At 46.1% G+C, this 13,147-nt stretch overlaps 1 protein-coding gene across 1 annotated transcript in view; it reads right to left on the bottom strand.

Annotated features, from left to right (window-relative positions):
* Positions 1–7,686, bottom strand: part of MYOM1 (myomesin 1) — a 272,604-nt gene extending 264,918 nt beyond the window's left edge. Inside the window, exon 1 of the mRNA XM_068103177.2 lies at positions 7,584–7,686. The gene's annotated coding sequence lies outside the window, so the exon portion shown is untranslated. The remainder of the gene's footprint in view (positions 1–7,583) is intronic.
* Between the last annotated feature and the right edge of the window lie 5,461 nt (positions 7,687–13,147).

Here is a 13,147-nt window from a genome sequence, read left to right on the forward strand (position 1 = left end):
ACACCTAAGGAAAGTTGTGGACCAACTGTTCAGTGCATCTTTAGACATGGTAACTCAAGATCGTCTGTCAACAGAGTAAAAGTGACAGACAGTGTCACGATTCGCCGGAACAAAGTCAATTCGGCTCAATATGTACTTCAAAATGACTTTTTACTGACTTTCAGAAATAATGACTGATCTGGACACGCAGTGGTTCATGCGCGTTGAAGCAATTCTCCATAATGCGAGAGTTGTGCTCGACATTGTTCATTGAAATTTTGAAGATATTGCCATGTTTTTCTGTTTCGAGACAGACACTGCGATGTACAATGGCGAATCCATCTCTCTGTTGGCTGTTGCCAAATCGACAGGGACTTGCATCACAGAGTAGCGAATACACTCATCAGTGGAGTGGAAGGAGTGGAGGGAAAATGGTGTTCATATTGAACATGATGTTCACCATGAACAAGTCTCCAAAGTACATTGTTCATATCTCATGAATACATTCCTGCTTTATAGACAAAACCTTGGAATTGAAAATCCGTCAGAATTAATCACATAGGTGTGACTTATTTAGACAAAGCTGTGAATATTTGTTTGTACCGAGCTGTGAATCCTATATGTTTGGACCAAGCTGTGAATCATATTTGTTTGGACCAAGCTGTGCATCCTATATGTTTGGACCAAGCTGTGAATCCTATTTGTTTGGACCAACCTGTGCATGCTATATGTTTGGATCAAGCTGTGAATCCTATTTGTTTGTACCGAGCTGTGAGTCCTATTTGTTTGTACCGAGCTGTGAATCCTATTTGTTTGTACCGAGCTGTGAATCCTATTTGTTTGTACCGAGCTGTGAATCCTATTTGTTTGGACCAAGCTGTGAATATTTGTTTGGCCCAAGCTGTGAATCCTATTTGTTTGGACCAAGCTGTGAATATTTGTTTGGCCCAAGCTGTGAATCCTATTTGTTTGGCCCAAGCTGTGAATCCTATTTGTTTGGACCAAGCTGTGAATCATATTTGTTTGGACCAAGCCGGAGAAGGATATTTACAAGGTGGAGAAGTTTTCGTCAAACAACGTCAAACCACGCATCAGCCCACGGGTCCTAAAATCCTGCTCTGCCGCTGTATCTTACCCTCTCTCTGTTCTTTTCACCCTCTCTTTTGCTCAATGTATTCTGCCATCAGCTTGGAAATCAGCCAACATTACAGCTTTACACAAAAAGGTGCAAAACGACTCTGATTCTGCAACTGGACCAGACGGCATCAGCCCACGGGTCTTAAAATCCTGCTCTGCCGCTCTATCTCACCCTCTCTCTGTTCTTTTCACCCTATCTTTTGCTCAAGGTCATCTGCCAGCATCCTGGAAATCAGCTAACATTACCGCTTTACACAAAAAAGGTGCAAAAACAGATCCTTGCAACTACAGACCAATCAGCCTGCTCCCAATTATCAGCAAAGTCATGGAATCCATCATTGCTTCGGATATGAAATCTTTCCTCTTCTCCAATGGCTTGATCTCTGATCATCAATTTGGTTTCAGACCAGGTCACTCTACTCTGGACATGCTGCTTCTGCTGTCTCAACAATGGATGGAGGTCCTCAATGCCAAACAGGAAATCAGAGCTGTCTCCCTTGACATATCAAGGGCCTTTGATACGGTCTGGCACCCAGCTCTGCTCACCAAACTCTCCTCCTATGGTATCCATGGAAATCTCCATGCATGGCTTGCGGACTTCCTCTCTGGTCGTAGTCAACGTGTGGCCCTGAATGGATTTCTCTCATCTCCCCTTCCTGTTCAGGCTGGAGTTCCCCAAGGAAGTGTGCTGGGCCCTGTGCTTTTTCTGGTCTTTATCAATGATCTCTCTGACTCTCTGGAAAATCCTCTCTATCTCTTTGCTGATGACTCCACTCTCTGCCGCTCCATTCCTCTTCCCTCAGATCGGCAGTCTGCAGCCTCCTCACTCTCTGAAGACCTGGACAAAATCACAGACTGGTCAAACAAGTGGAACATGTCTTTCAATCCTGCCAAATCTCACTCTCTTACTATGTCTCTCCGAAAAGATCGACTGGACAACCCTCCCATCTACTTTCTCAACAATCCTCTCCAAGAAGTTCTGTCACTCAAGCTTTTGGGTCTCACTATCTGCCATGATCTTTCTTGGGAAAACCACATTTCCAAGCTGGCCTCCAAAGCCAGTCGCCGACTGGGCATCCTCCGTCGTGCGAAGTCCTTCCTCGGCACACCTGAGCTCCTCACCACTTACAAGGCTTTCATCCGCAGCTCAATGGAATACTGTTCTCCCCTATGGGCTGGTGCTCCTGCCTCACACCTGGCTCGGCTTCACGCTGTTGAATCCAAAGCTTTCAAAATCATTGGAATCTCCCGCGATGAAGCTATCTCTGAGGGCCTTTCACTCACTCACCGCAGGCAGGTTGGTGGTCTTTCCGTCTTCTACCGACTCCTCTCTGGCCTTGCTCCCCCAGCTCTCTCTGTGCTCTGTCCCCCAAATATTCCTACAGGTCGCACAAGATCTGCCAGCAACCCTCTGATGGTTAAACTGCCGAAATCTCGGCTCTCTGCTCACCTTCACTCTTTCATTCCTCTTTTCTCCCGCCTGTGGAACAAACTCCCACACTCCCTTCAATCCCTCTCCTCCCTCCAGGTCTTTAAAACAGCTGTTCACCACCATCTCTTATCTTCCCCCATCCATAACCTTGATCTTTTCTACCCCCACTAATTCACCCCAGATCCACCTTGTTTGAAATTCCAACTTATTTCCTGGAAATCCTGGCAGTGTCCATATGTTTATACCTCTCCCACCCCCCCCCCCTTCCCATGCCTCCCCCCCTTCACATGCCTCCCCCCCTTCACATGCCTCCCCCCCAAAGCCCTCTCCCTCCCACAGATCTCTCGATGTCTCCATGTCTCTCGGTCCCTGCTCTCAAATGTTGTGTTTGTGTCCTTCCCCCTCTCTCCCCATCTTGTCTACCGCTCCCGATGTTATTTGTTTTATGTGTCTGTTTGTCTTTCTGTGTGATTAATGTTCGCTCTTTCACGAGCCTCGATCTTGTATACAAAAAAAAAAAAAAAAAAAAAAAAAAAAAAAAAAAAACAGATCCTTGCAACGACAGACCAATCAGCCTGTTCCCAATAATCAGCAAGGTCATGGAATTAATCATCGCTTCTGACATCAAATCCTTCCTCTTCTCCAATGGCTTGATCTCGGATCATCAATTTGGTTTCAGACCTGGTCATTCTACTCTGGACATGCTGCTTCTGCGGTCTCAACAATGGATGGAGGTCCTCAATGCCAAACAGGAAATCAGAGCTGTTTCCGTCGACATATCACGTGCCTTCGATACGGTCTGGCACCCCGCTCTGCTCACCAAACTCTCTTCCAATGGTATCCATGGAAATCTCCACGCATGGCTTGCGGACTTCCTCTCTGGTCGTAGTCAACGTGTGGCCCTGAATGGGTTTCTCTCATCTCCCCTTCCTGTTCAGGCTGGAGTTCCCCAAGGCAGTGTGCTGGGCCCTGTGCTTTTTCTGGTCTTCATCAATGATCTCTTCAACTCTCTGGAAAATCCTCTCTGTCTCTTTAATGATGACTCCACTCTCTGCCACTCCATACCTCTTCCCTCAGATCGGCAGTCTGCAGCCTCCTCACTCTCTGCAGACCTGGACAAAATCACAGACTGGCCAAACAAATGGAACATGTCTTTCAATCCTGACAAATCTCACACTCTTATTATGTCTCTCCGAAAAGACCGAATGGAAAACTCTCCCATCTACTTTCTCAACAATCCTCTTCAAGAAGTTCTGTCACTCAAGCTTTTGGGTCTCACTATCTGCCATGATCTTTCTGGGAAAACCACATTTCAAATCTGGCCTCCAAAACCATTCGCCGACTGGGCATCCGCCGTCGTGTGAAGTCCTTCCTTGGCACACCTGAGCTCCTCACCACATACAAGGCTTTCATCCGCAGCTCAATGGAATACTGTTCTCCCCTATGGGCCGGTGCTCCTGCCTCACACCTAGCTCGTCTTCACGCTGTTGAAACCAAAGCGTTCAGAATCATTGGAATCTCCTGCGATGAAGCTAACTCCGAGGGCCTTTCACTCACTCACCGCGGGCAGGTTGGTGGTCTTTCTGTCTTCCAACGACTCCTCTCTGGCCTTGCTCCCCAAGCTCTCTCTGTGCTCTGTCCCCCAAATATTCCTACAGGTCGCACAAGATCTGCCAGCAACTCTCTTATGGTTAAACTGCCAAAATCAAGACTCTCTGCTCACCTTCACTCCTTCATTCCTCTTTTCTCCCACCTCTGGAACAAACTCCCTCTCACTATCTTCAATCCCACTCCTCCCTCCAGGTTTTTAAAACAGCTGTTCACCACCATCTCTTATCTTTCCCCATCCAAAAGCCTGATCTTTTCTACCCCCGTTAATTCACCCCAGATTCACTTTTTTGAAAGACCGACTTCTTTCCTGGAAGTCCAAGAACTGTCCATGTGTTTTATCTCTCCCCCCCCCCCACCCCCCCCCTTCCCCCAAGCCCTGCCCCTCCCACAGATCTCCCAATGTCCCTGGTCTCCATCTTGTCTCCCGCTCCCTTTATCAGAGGTTTTATGTGTCAGTTTATCTTATTGTGATCAATGTTAGCTCTTACACGAGCCTCGATCTTGTATACAAAAAAAAGGATAACATAAAAAAAGCTGTGAATTGTATTTGTTTGGACCAAGCTGTGAATATTTGTTTGTACCGAGCTGTGAATTATATATGTTTGTACCGAACTGTGAATTATATAGGTTTGGACCGAGCTGTGAACCATATTTGTTTGTACGGAGCTGTGAATCCTATTTGTTTGGACCAAGCTGTGAATCATATATGTTTGGACCGAGCTGTGAACCATATTTGTTTGTACGGAGCTGTGAATCATATTTGTTTGGACCAAGCTGTGAATCATATTTGTTCGGACCAAGCTGTGAATCATATTTGTTTGGACCAAGCTGTGAATCATATTTGTTTGGACCAAGATGTGAATCATATTTGTTTGGACCAAGATGTGAATCAAATTTGTTTCGACCGAGGTGTGAACCATATTTGTTTGTACGGAGCTGTGAATCATATTTGTTTGGACCAAGATGTGAATCATATTTGTTTGGACCGAGCTGTGAATTATATATGTTAGGACCAAGCTGTGAATCATATTTGTTTGTACCAAGCTGCGAATCATATTTGTTTGGACCAATCTGTGAACCATATATGTTTGTATCGTGCTGTGAATCCTATTTGTTTGGACCAAGCTGTGAATCATATTTGTTTGGACCGAGCTGTGAATCATATTTGTTTGGACCGATCTGTGAAGCCTATTTGTTTGTACCGAGCTGTGAATCCTATTTGTTTGTACCGAGCTGTGAATCCTATTTGTTTGTACCGAGCTGTTAAATCCTATTTGTTTGTACCGAGCTGTGAATCATATTTGTTTGGACCGAGCTGTGAATCATATTTGTTTGGACCAAGCTGTGAATCATATTTGTTTGGACCGAGCTGTGAATCATATTTGTTTGTACCGAGCTGTGAATCCTATTTGTTTGTACCGAGCTGTGAATCCTATTTGTTTGTACCGAGCTGTGAATCCTATTTGTTTGTACCGAGCTGTAAATCCTATTTGTTTGTACCGAGCTGTGAATCATATTTGTTTGGACCGAGCTGTGAATCATATTTGTTTGGACCAAGCTGTGCATCATATTTGTTTGGACCAAGACGTGAACCATACATGTTTGTACCGAGCTGTGAATCCTATTTGTTTGGACCAAGCTGTGAATATTTGTTTGTACCGAGTTGTGAGTCTTATTTGTTTGACCAAGCTGTGAATCCTATTTGTTTGGACCAAGCTGTGAATATTTGTTTGGACCAAGCTGTGAATCCTATTTGTTTTTACCGAGCTATGAATCCTATTTGTTTTTACCGAGCTATGAATCCTATTTCTTTGGACCAAGCTGTGAAACCTCTTTCTTTGGACCAAGCTGTGAATCCTCTTTGTTTGGACCAAGCTGTGAATCCTATTTGTTTGGACCAAGCTGTGAATCATATTTGTTTGGACCAAGCTGTGAATCCTATTGGTTTGGACCGAGCTATGAATCCTATTTGTTTTTACCGAGCTATGAATCCTATTTCTTTGGACCAAGCTGTGAATCCTCTTTGTTTGGACCAAGCTGTGAATCCTATTTGTTTGGACCGGGCTATGAATCCTATTTGTTTGGACCAAACTGTGAATCCTATTTGTTTGGACCAAGCTGTGAATCATATTTGTTTGGACCAAGCTGTGAATCATATTTGTTTGTACCGACCTGTGAATCCTATTTGTTTGGACCAAGCTGTGAATCCTAGTTGTTTGGACCAAGCTGTGAATCCTATTTGTTTGGTCCAAGATGTGAACCATATATGTTTGTACCGAGCTGTGAATCCTATTTGTTTGGACCAAGCTGTGAATCCTATTTGTTTGGACCGAGCTGTGAATCATATTTGTTTGGACCAAGCTGTGAATCATATTTGTTTGGACCAAGCTATGAATCCTATTTGTTTGGACCAAGCTGTGAATCCTATTTGTTTGGACCAAACTGTGAATCCTATTTGTTTTGACCGAGCTATGAATCCTATTTGTTTGGACCAAACTGTGAATCCTATTTGTTTGGACCAAGCTGTGAAACCTATTTGTTTGGACCAAACTGTGAATCCTATTTGTTTGGACCAAGCTGTGAATCCTATTTGTTTGGACCAAACTGTGAATCCTATTTGTTTGGACCAAGCTGTGAATCCTATTTGTTTGGACCAAGCTATGAATCCTATTTGTTTGGACCAAGCTGTGAAACCTATTTGTTTGGACCAAACTGTGAATCCTATTTGTTTTGACCGAGCTATGAATCCTATTTGTTTGGACCAAACTGTGAATCCTATTTGTTTGGACCAAGCTGTGAAACCTATTTGTTTGGACCAAACTGTGAATCCTATTTGTTTGGACCAAGCTGTGAATCCTATTTGTTTGGACCAAACTGTGAATCCTATTTGTTTGGACCAAGCTGTGAATCCTATTTGTTTGGACCAAGCTGTGAATCCTATTTGTTTGGACCAAGCTATGAATCCTATTTGTTTGGACCGAGCTATGAATCCTATTTGTTTGGATCGAGCTGTAACGACATCAAGGAATTCTCTGGCTGTATGGAATTACATCGTGGAAAAATTCCCATGTGCACTTCCAATGGCTGGTACCAGTGGTGGCTGGAGGGGAGTGGGAGAAGGGCGAGGGTGGGGGGAGATGGGGAGTCGGTCATGGTCTCCACCTTGTACAGGTATTAAGTGTGAACTTTTCAGAAATAGTCACCGCTTTTACGATGGAATTACCATTGAACACCAAAATGCATAATACAACAATAATTTATCAAGTACTGTATATTATTAACATAGCATGCGAGATAATAATGAATAAATTCAGCGCCTCATGCAAAATTCACAATTCGAATTGGATCTGATAAAATGAAGAGCAGTTTAACGAAGCGAGGTTTTGGGTTTTGTGAGATGTTAGAAGAATGGAAAATAACTTACCACGGCGAAGATCTCTCACAGAAAGCCAGAGAAAAGGGATATTAGGAAAGGTCGCCCTTATCGGAGTGTATAAGCATGTCCAGTGGAACTCAGACACCAGGGCTGAGGGAGGGGGTGCACCAGGGGGGCTAAAATAAGCCCCAAGGGCTGGCTCTGATGTCACCCACCAGAGATTATCCTTGTAAGGAAGCAGAGTGTGAAGAGGACAAAAAGTGCTGTGTGGAGGGACAGTGAAAGGTCTACACCGCCCGTAGAACATGGAACATCACTCCAAAAGGTCGACTGCTATGGATACCTGGGTTTGCCTAATATTTACATTAATACGCATACCTGTACTTGATCGCTTCAATTAATGTCCCTTTCATGAACAACAGATACAAGGGAGGAAAACGTGACAAAAGAAATATACATATGATATAAAGATGTATATTGAATATGTCATTCGAGGAATTGTCCTCGATCAGATGAAGCAACTATGGGGGTTCAGATAATTGTGCAGAGAAAGAACCCTGAGATCATGGGACGTTTTTAGGAGCCATATATCTATTAGTATTACTTATGCACCTGGATAGGATGGGGCTGGAGGAGTGAGGAGTTGAGTGGGAAACTGCGCAAACCGAATTTAGAGGAGCATGAAAAAGAGAAAGCAAAATCAAAGGAGTAGAGAGAAAAGGGAAAGGGCGGGAGTAGAATGGGAGGAGGTAGGGATAAGCCAAGGGGATGAAAGGGTGGGAGGAGGTAGGAATAAGGGGAGGCAAAGGGTGGGAGGAGGTAGGTATAAGGGGAGGAAGGGTGGGAGGAGGTAGGGATCAGGGGAGGAAAGGGTGGGAGGAGGTAGGGATCAGGGGAGGAAAGGGTGGGAGGAGGTAGGTATAAGGGGAGGAAGGGTGGGAGGAGGTAGGGATCAGGGGAGGAAAGTGTGGGAGGAGGTAGGTATAAGGGGAGGAAGAGGTGGGAGAAGATAGGTATGAGGGGAGGAAAGGGTGGGAGAGGAGAGGGACCAGGGGAGGAAAGGGTGGGAGGAGGTAGGAATAGGGGGAGGAAAGCGTGGGAGGAGGTAGGGATCAGGGGAGGAAACGGTGGGAGGAGGTAGGAATAAGGGGAGGAAAGGGTGGGAGGACGCAGAGATAAGGGGAGGAAATGGTGGAAGGAGGTAGGAATAAGGGGAGGAAAGGGTGGGAGGACGCAGAGATAAGGGGAGGAAATGGTGGAAGGAGGTAGGGATAAGGGGAGGAAAGGGTGGGAGGAGATGGGGATAAGGGGAGGAAAGGGTGGGAGGACGCAGAGATAAGGGGAGGCAATGGTGGAAGGAGGTAGGGATAAGGGGAGGAAAGGGTGGGAGGAGGTAGAGATAAGGGGAGGAAAGGGTGGGAGGAGGTAGGGATAAGGCGAGGAAAGGGTGGGAGGAGGTAGAGATAAGGAGAGGAAATGGTGGAAGGAGGTAGGGATAAGGGGAGGAAATGGTGGGAGGAGGTAGGGATAAGGGGAGGAAAGGGTGGGAGGAGGTAGAGATAAGGGGAGGCAGGGTGGGAGGAGGTAGGGATAGTGGGAGGAAAGGGTAGGAGGAGGTAGGGATAAGGGGAGGAAAGGGTAGGAGGAGGTAGGGATAAGGGGAGGAAAGGGGGGGAGGAAAGGGTGGGAGGAGGTAAGGATAAAGGGAGGAAAGGGTGGGAGGAGGTAGGGATAGTGGGAGGAAAGGGTAGGAGGAGGTAGGGATAAGGGGAGGTAAGGGTAGGAGGAAGTAGGGATAAGGAGAGGAAAGGGTGGGAGGAGGTAAGGATAAAGGGAGGAAAGGGTGGGAGGAGGTAGGGATAGTGGGAGGAAAGGGTAGGAGGAGGTAGGGATAAGGGGAGGAAAGGGTAGGAGGAAGTAGGGATAAGGGGAGGAAAGGGTGGGAGGAGGTAAGGATAAAGGGAGGAAAGGGTGGGAGGAGGTAGGGATAAAGGGAGGAAAGGGTGGGAGGAGGTAGGGATAAAGGGAGGAAGGGTGGGAGGAGGTAGGGATAAGTGGAGGAAAGGGTGGGAGGAGGTAGGGATAAAGGGAGGAAAGGGTGGGAGGAGGTAGAGATAAGGGGAGGAAAGGGTTGGAGGGGGTAGGGATAATGGGAGGAAAGGGTGGGAGGAGTTGGGGATAGGGGAGGAAGGGATAATCGTGTTTATAGGAAGGGATAACCCAACCCCACCTCTTCCCCCAACCCCACCCCACCTCCTCCCCAACCCCACCGCACCTCCTCCCCAACTCCACCGCACATCCTCCCCAACTTCACCGCACCTCATCCCCAACTCCACCGCACATCCTCCCCAACTCCACCGCACCCCCTCCCCCAACCCCACCGCACCTCCTCCCCCAAACCCAACCGCACCTCCTCTCCCAACCCCACCGCACCTCCTCCCTCAACCCCACCGCACATCCTCCCCCAACCCCACCCCTCCTCCTCCCCCAACCCCAACCCACCCCACCTCCTCACTCAACCCCACCCCACCTCCTCCCTCAACCCCACCCCACCTCCTCCCTCAACCCCACCTCCTCCCTCAACCCCACCCCACCTCCTCCCTCAACCCCACACCACCTCCTCCCTCAACCCCACCCCACCTCCTCCCTCAACCCCACCCCACCTCCTTCCTCAACCCCACTCCATAGCTACCTTGTGAACTCTCCGGTGCATCCCGTCACAAACACACGAGCGAATTATGAACAGCCAGGGAAAGGACTGTGGTGATTGATGGTTTTCCATGAACGTCAAAATGGCTCCAAATTAAGCAACAATAGCACGAGCTCGGCGTGGGAGAAAAAATGCAAACAATCTTTGTCTTAATAAAGGAACTCAACTGGACTCGTTCCAGGAATTTCAAATACGAGTACACCCGCAAACTCCGGAAGGGGCAGGAAGGGTCATTGCTCTTTGGGGTATATAGATTACAGTCGATCTATGGACGGGTCTCAAGAACATTGGATGTGTGTTCATTTACCAAGTTTCTTGTGGAGAGATCGCCAAGTGGTTTAAGCATTCGAGCAAGCACTCCATTCAAAACCGTTAAGGAACGGCTGGCTTGGCAAGCGCTAGCTAGCTGCTTGGTAAAGGAGCACAACCCGAGCTTCTTCTTTCAGTTTCGTATGAAACAGCAGTCGAGCGAGTTACAAAAGTTCGCCTCGAATAATGCCACGGTAACGGCAGAAAGGGTCATGTAATTAACCCAACATTTGTGGGTTATATAAGGTACTGTATATCTTCGCTCAGTTCTGTCAGTAAACCTTACTTCACGGATGTCGGGATTCCTCCAAATTTCTTAATTTCGTGTTATAAAGAGCATTAGCTACTGTTTAAAAAGCTAAGCATATGTCTTTGTGGTGTATAATATTTTTTACTTCCTGCAGAAGCCGTTGCTCCCACGGAAACGCCATTATAACTACTAGCGTGACTCGGCGCACTCCGCGTGCCTCACCACACGTCGTTTCAGAGGGGTAGGCATCTTTGACCATTTCGGTGTCTTTTGGGTCTTCATGGTGTTTTGGGTCTTCAGGGTCATTCGGGTCTTCTGGGTCTTTTGGATCCTCTGGGCCTTTAAGGGTATTTTGGGTCTTTGAGGTGTTTTGGATCTTCAGGTTATTTTGGGTCTTCGGTGTCTTCAGAGGTTTTTGGGTCTTAAGGGTCTTTTGTTTCCTCTGGGTCTTTAAGAGTCTTTGGGGTGTTTTGGTTATTTGGGGTATTTAAGGGTATTTTGGGTCTTCAGGGTCTTTAAGGGTCTTTGTGGTCTTCAGGGTGTTTTGGGTCTTCAGGGTGTTTGGGGTCTTCAGGGTGTTTTGGGTATTTTGGGTCTTCGGGGTCTTTTGGGTCTTCTGGGTCTTTTTGGTCTTTGGGGTGTTTTGGGTCTTTGGGGTCTTTTGGATCTTTGGGGTGTTTTGAGTCTTCGGGGTATTTTGGGTATTTGGCATCTTTTGGGTCTTCGGTGGCTACAGGGGTTTTGGGTCTTAATGGTCTTTTGGTTCTTCTTGGTATTTAAGGGTCTTTGGGTCTCCGGGGTATTTTGGGTCTTTGGGGTCTTTTGGGTCTTTTGGTCTTCAGGGTCCTTTGGGTCTTCAGGGTCTTTTTGGTCTTTGTGGTCTTTTGGGTCTTCAGGGTGTTTTGGGTCTTCGGGGTGTTTTGGGTCTTCCGGGTCTTTTGGGTGTTCGGGGTCTTTTGGGTCTTTTGGGTCTTCGGGGTGTTTTGGGTCAACCAGTAAGGTCGAAAGAAAACGAAGCATATCCAGAGGTGTGGGAAAATAACGTTAGGCTGGAGACCAAACCTGAAAATGCTGGAGACCAAACCTGAGAATGCTGGAGACTAAAGCTGAAATTGGAAAAACAATATAGCCTATTTTACTCCAAGGGGGTCCCAGGATTACCCACCCAAAATTTTGTTGCGATCGTTTCAGCCGTTTTTGCGGTACCTGGGAACGGACGGACGGACAGACAGACAGATGGACATTTGGTGAATTATAGTAAGATAAGCTATTTATACACGTTATCACTGCAGGAAAAACGCCTTGGGAAAGTGGGACATTATTAGTATTAATATTGTTTTGTAATAACATTAACAATACTGGTGAGGTACCCGTGCGATGCACGGGTGGGAGGCCATAAGCAAACAGACAATGCAGAAACGGCGAATGCTAAAGCATGAAACCAATAAATTCCACACTCCTTTAGCACCTTCAGTTGCACGTCAGACATGGACAGCAAGTTCGTGAAGGACTTCCATGAAAAACGTACCCGTTCGCAAACAAACAGGTACGTGTGTTCCATTCCCAGTCAATGGCGAATCTGTATATGGCAATCCGCAAAGTTCACGTTTAGAACGTAAAACCGTCACTGCATTTCTTCATTCACTTGAACTCGATATCTCTTTTTTCATTCCAAACAGCATAACTCCAATCACAAATACACATTAATATAATAAAGTTTTAACAACATTCGTGGCATAAACAAATATTTAAATCCTGATGTGAAGTTCCGTACGAGTGGGTGAATACAATTACGAATTCAAAATCGTACTTGTATTCACTCAATTCCAATCATCCATTGATACTTTAACAAAACGATTAACACGATTATCATTTAACGATTAACGATTAAACATTACGATTGAATGACGGTTGTATTGGGATATTATCAAACCCGCGCATTGCCATAATCTGTCCACTTCCGCATTCGCGGCAGGTTCGTAATTCTCATCAAAATCTAAACAGTATTTGTAGAATTTCAATAAAAGCCACATCACTGTTCATATTGATAAATATTATTCCATCGTGTTTGGAAATACTGGAAAATTGGAAAATTGGGAAAAAATTGGAAAAACAATATTGCCTATTTTACTCCAAGGGGTCCTAGGATTACCCACCCAAAATATCATTGCGATCGGTTCAGCCGTTTTTGCGGTACCTTCGAACCGACAGACGGACATTTGGTGAATTTATAGTAAGATGTGATTATCATTGATTTTGTTATTAAAAGCGTCTTTGGAAAAACGCCACGATAAATCTTCTTTGGAAATACGCCACGATAAAGGTAATTTAACATTTATATAC

Source organism: Myxine glutinosa, chromosome 2 (assembly GCF_964187855.1).
Source record: "Myxine glutinosa chromosome 2, kmMyxGlut1.1, whole genome shotgun sequence".
In the NCBI taxonomy this organism is placed as follows: domain Eukaryota; kingdom Metazoa; phylum Chordata; class Myxini; order Myxiniformes; family Myxinidae; genus Myxine; species Myxine glutinosa.